A 6,000-nucleotide genomic window follows, 5' to 3' on the forward strand; every position below is an offset into this window, starting at 1 on the left:
CCGCGGCATGTGGGATCTTCCCGGACAGGGGCACGAACCCGTGTCCCCTGCATCAGCAGGCAGACTCTCAACCCCTGTGCCACCAGGGAAGCCCAACAATATAACCTTTTTAAATTTCTGTTATTCTGAGATGTTCTGTTTATCTCCTTAATGGACAAGAAGAATAAATCTAATTTAAAATAGTTTTACAATACATTTATTATTTTAATTAAGTCCTTACTTTCTCATGATGTAATCCACATAAAACATCCCAATTCAATGTAGGGGGGGAAAAAACAGACTCTAAAATATTGTATTCCTTCCACAATTTCCCATTAAAATACAAACTTCTATAGCTAGAAAAGTAATCAAGACGCAAAAAAGCTCTAAAATGATTCTCAGTGTCCGGCAACACAGCTTGAACTCCCCCACACACTACTTGCACGCGCTGTGCACTTGGAAGCTTTAGGAAGAAAGAAGTATCTTTGCTCTGCTTCGCTCCAAACCCATAGGAATAATTCCCTTTTGTTTACCTTTGTTGTTTTGATTTATCTGAAGTTTACAAAGTAGGCACTGGAGGATACTGCATCACATTTAATTTTTTTCACGTTTATTTGTTTTTAATAACCTACACAAAATGTTATGCTTAATTGTGGAAAAACAGATTTTTGAAAACTTGCATTTGAAGAACAGATTGGTTTATCCCAGGATGATGACCTGGCTGCTGTCTGGATAGTGGTGGGCTGGCTCTGCAGGGACCACTGGAGGGGGGCGGGGGGTGGTCTGCAAGACTGTGCCTGGAAACCGCAAACCCGGGCCTGAGAAGCTGGAGAGGAAATTCCCCAGGACACGTCAGAGCTCAGAGCCCTGGGGAACTGGAGAGTAGGAAAAGGGCGAACCTGACCTCAGAACTCAGGGCCAGAGCTGAGCGGGGCAAGAATCCTCTCTCTGCCGCAAAGTGTGGTGACCCAGGGACCATCCCACCCATGCAAGACCCCAGCCAGCGAGGCTCTGGAAAGCCTGTTTCTCCTTCACCTTCTCTGCCTGACCTTTCCCTCTTTCTATGGTAAGAATGGACTAGTCGAGAAAAAATATAAAGAATATTTTAATTGTAACTTTAAAAAATTATGGATTTCCCAGCCCAAGATATATCATTATTATTATTTTTTTAATCAATGAGAAACATTTTCCTCGAGCCTTTGGCTGCTGCATGACCCATCTCCCAGGAGTCAGGTGCCAGGTGACAATGACAATAGCTTTGACGGGTGCAGTGGTGTCTCAGAGCACAGGAAAGGACAAGTTGTGCAAAGATGTGAGGTGCAGCTAAGTTAACTTGCTGCTTTTTAGCGTTCATATTTGATTCTAGATTTTTCTGTTAAGTTATGCAGAACCCAAATCCGGGTGAATGTCACTTGTTTTGTAGCCTCCAGCAATACGTCCAACCACTATCAGATTCCTACTTGTGCAGCCCAGGAAATTAGGACAATATTTAAGGTATCAACTCAGCTCACAGTGATCCTCTCCCTGCCCCTCTTACCAGGAGTGGAAGAGCCCCTGGTAGCCTTGACTATCCCGAAATACTCCCCCACCCTTCCCATCCACCCGTAACACATCTAATGGGTCCTGCTTCTCCTTCCTGAGAATTGACAGTCTGAAATTCTGGTTCTGCCTCTTCTGTGTTTTGAACAGACACTGCAGCCCAACATGTTCTATGCCACGGGGCATAGCAGAACACACATCTTCAAGGGTAGGAGTGAAGCATACGAGACGCACGTAGAGGGAAAATGTCCTCTGAGGTACTCCTCTTCCACCTCCCTTTCTGAAACCCAGCCATAGCTCCAACTCGGGGGTCTATGAGACACTCGTTTTTCTTGTAATAATGTCTGCCTTTCTGGCTAATCTGGCCTGAGTCCATTTATTTTACCTTCAATGGAAGTGTCCTAATGAACCCTGGTAGGATCTGCAAGGTCAAAGACTGCTGATTGGCTGTCACAGTACCTGGCATGTCGTAGGGACTCAATGAACAGATATTGAATTAATGCATGAAGGATACCCTGGGCAAGCATGCCATGCGTGGGAGGAAATGGCAGGAAAGCAGCGTTCCCCTGCTTTGTGGGAATGACGGAGGAATGGTGGAGCTAGTTATACAAGAGAACATACTCAGAGGAGAAGAACTGGCAGGTGGGAGTCTATCCAAAATCCTGTAAACATCCTCTCCATAGTTTGATGATTTCCCAGATTGTGAATTTACCTTCAACCGTAGAAGCCAGATCTTAACTTTTCCAGCCTCCCTTTCCACTGGAGTACAGATGTTTGACTTGTGAGACACCGCTTGGAAGCCAACTCCAAGGGGAAAGGGGCAGGATCTAGGGCACCCACATTGCCTGTGTGCTGGGCAGAGGCAGAGGCAGGTTCTGGGGATGGACCTTCCTGACCAGGTTGGTTCTGTGAACAGATTGTGGACAACGCCCATAAAAGCTCAGCCCAATATGTCCCTTTAGCTCTACTAAGGACACTGTGATCTTTCTACTACCTCTTAATAAACTGACTAGAGTGGATGCAGGGAATAGAAGCTGGAGTCTTCATCATGCAGTCAGAGCTGAGAATCATGTCTGAGAGTCAAGATGAGAATCCAAGATGAAAGCGAGCAAAGTAGGGAGCCAGGAGAGTGACTTTTCTTCTTTTCTTAAAATTTTTATTGGAGTCTAGTTGATTTACAATGTTGTGTTACTTTCTGTTGTACAGCAAAGCGAATCAGTTATACATATAGCCACTCTTTTTTAGATTCTTTTCCACATAGGCCATTACAGAGTATTGAGTAGAGTTCCCTGTGCTATACTGGATGGACCTACAGATTGTCATACTAAGTGAAGTAAGTCAGACAGAGAAGGACAAATATCGTAGATCACTGATATGTGGAATCTAAAGAATGATCTTTTCAAACAACCAATTTTGAGATTAATTGACTTTTCTCTGTTGTTTGCCTCCTTTCTATTTCATTAATTTTCATTCCTATCTTTATTATTTACCTCTTTCTATTTTTATGAGCTTGATTTTCTGTTTTTCTAGCTTCTTAAGGCAGAAGCCTACATCATTGATTTGAAACTTTTCTTCTTTTCTAGTGTAAGCATTTAAAGTTATCCTCCTTCTAAGTGATACATAAACTTCATCCCACAGATTTTGATATGTTGGGTTTTCATTATCCTTTAGTTAGAAATATATTCTAAGATTTCCAGTTTGACACATGCATTAATTAAAGTGTTTAATTTCCAGACATGTTGGGGTTTTCATATTCCTGATATCTTTCTATTATTGATTTTTATTTTAATTCCATGGTGGTGAAAGAACATACTCTGTATGATTTCAGTCCTGGTGAACTTATCGAGGACTGTTTAATGGCCCAGGAGATGGTGTATCTTGATAAACTCATAAGCACTTGGAAAGACTGTGTGTTCTGTTCTTCTTAGGTGGAGTGTTCCAGAAACATTGATTAGGTCAAGTTGGTGGAAAGTGTTGTGTAAATCTCTGTTCTTATGATTTCTGTCTACTTTTTCTATTTAAATACTGATAGAGGAATATGAAAATCAGCTTGGTAATTTTGGATTAGTCTAGTTCTCCTTTCATTTTCATCAGTTTTTAAGATTTTCTTTTTCTTTTTAATAATCACAACCCCTTGTATCAGGTATCTATTGCTGTGTAACAAATTAGCCCCAACTTAGCTGCTCAAAACAACATGCGTTTGTTATCAGGAGTCTGGGTATGGCTCATCTGGGTGCTTCTGGCTCAGGTTTCTCACAAGTCTGTCGTCAAAGGGTCAGCCTGGCCTGTATTCACAGTCATCTCAAGGCTCCCAGTTATCGTCCAAGCTCACTCATGTGGCTGTTGGCTGCCTCAGGTCTTTTCTGGCTCTGGGCTACAGCCTTGACTAGGGGGCCTATCCACAGAGCTATTCATAACATGGCAACTTTCGTCCCCCTGAGGAAACAGAGAGAGACTTTTGTAACCTAATCTTTAAGTAAAGTCATATCACTTTTGCCACATTCTGTTTATTAGAAGTGATGTTAGACTCAGCCCATACTCGGGGTGGGGGGTAGAGAAAGCTGTGAATAACAGAATGTGGAGATCATTGGAGGTCATCCTGGAGGCATCCCACACACTCTTCAAGGCACTCAAAACAGAAAGAGATCTCAATCTATATACCTATGGAGACATACGTAAAAAAATACATGTACATACGTATACATATATGTGTAAATATATACATATTTGGTGGTAATGGATTGTCTCATGGCATCTGGAAATGCTAAGCAACCAGTCCTCAGGAGAGTGAGGCTCGAGGCAGCTATGAGGACTCTGCAGCAGGAGTTTGTTGATGGTCCTATGTAAGCTCTGTCATTTACATAACTCAGAATTCATCTTCCATGTCCATATTTCTTTGTCATAAATTTCAAGAGAATCTGATTGGACCAGCCTGGGATAGGAGTTCATAGCCAATCAGCTATGACAGGGAAACAAGATCACGGAGGATAAAACCCATGACCAGAGGTCCACCCCTGTGGGCAAGGGAGCAGTGCTCATAGAGGAAGGATGGGTTATATGTCAGGTATCACCCTGGTGATGCTCACAAGTAGTGCTTCCGTCAGAATATGTTGGCAGTGGCTGAAGCCGAGAGTGGACTGGCTCAGGGGAGAAGATCTGACCTGAAGGCCAGGGGTCTTAGGGGGCAGAGGAACATTCATAGTAGCCCTTGTGTCCTACCCTGGGTCTTTGTGTGGCCCAGGCTCAGGCCCCACACCTTTCTGTACACCTCAAAGAGATCACAGGTCTCTGTGCACCCTGGTAATGACCAAAGGAACTTTGGTGTCCTGCCAGGGTCACAGAGTAACCTAAGAAGAGGAGTTTGGCCCAGGGTTGGACTCAAGTCTTAGGTGTTGGACTGTGCCAGCAACTGTGGCCTCAGGAGGCTCTGAGCACTTGGCCTCCTCAGCAGGCAAGAGGAGGTGGTTCTGTGGTCCCACCAGAGGTTTCAAGGCATGGGCATTATCTGCTGCCACCCTGGGCTAAGTTTGGTTGTTTCAGATATTTGGCAAGTGCAAGAATTCTTTGGATGAAATATGACCCAGGGCTTGATGACTTGATCTCTCTGGTCAGGCCCCACTGGCACAAGTGATGGTCTAGGATGCCTTCTTAGCCATACGTAGAGAAGCTAGATCTGGGGCTGAAGCAGCTGAAAGCCTATTGTTGCTTTTTTTAAAAAACAGAAAATTCCAAGCATACCTAAAAGTAGAGAGACTGGCATCATGAAGCCCTGCACCGATCACCCAGCTGCAACTGATCAATTCATGACTAATCTTTCCTCTATAACCCTACCCACTGCAGCCATTTACCCTGTAGATTATTTTGAAGCAAATTCCATCATATAATTTCATTCATAAATATTTCAGGATGTATGTCTAAAAGATAAATTCTCATTTTAAAAAATCAATAACCATTATCACATCTAAGATAATTAAAAATTCTTCATCAAAAATCCAGCCAGTATTCCAATAGTCCCTGTTATTGCCTTTTTAATGTACAAACTCTAAAAATTAAAATTAGAATCCCCCAACTGCTTTTAAAAGCGTTCATTGGTGATAATATTCACAATAAAATATATTAAACCATGAAACAAAACAATAAATGATAAAAAGTTTAAGTTGTTCTTTACAATGTGATAAATCATGAGAAACTGAAACCAGTTTCCATCATCTTTTTTCAGGCTGCTGCTTCTTATTTTCCAAGAAGGAAAGAAAAAACGGTTAAAGCCTGAAGTTGTCATTAGGGCTATTAAATTGTCTCACCCTCTCTCCTTGCAGCCACAGGAGAGATTACAGTTCCTCAGTCCCTTAAAGTGAGGTGTGGCCACATGACTTGTTCCTACCGAAAGTTGTGAGTGGAAGAGATGAATCAGTCAGTTCTCATCAGATAATTTAATTTCCATTACGAGCCCCTCTGAAGCATTCTTTTCACCGTGCTATAGTG

This window comes from Pseudorca crassidens, chromosome 14 (genome assembly GCF_039906515.1).
Source record: "Pseudorca crassidens isolate mPseCra1 chromosome 14, mPseCra1.hap1, whole genome shotgun sequence".
Classification (NCBI taxonomy): Eukaryota; Metazoa; Chordata; class Mammalia; order Artiodactyla; family Delphinidae; genus Pseudorca; species Pseudorca crassidens.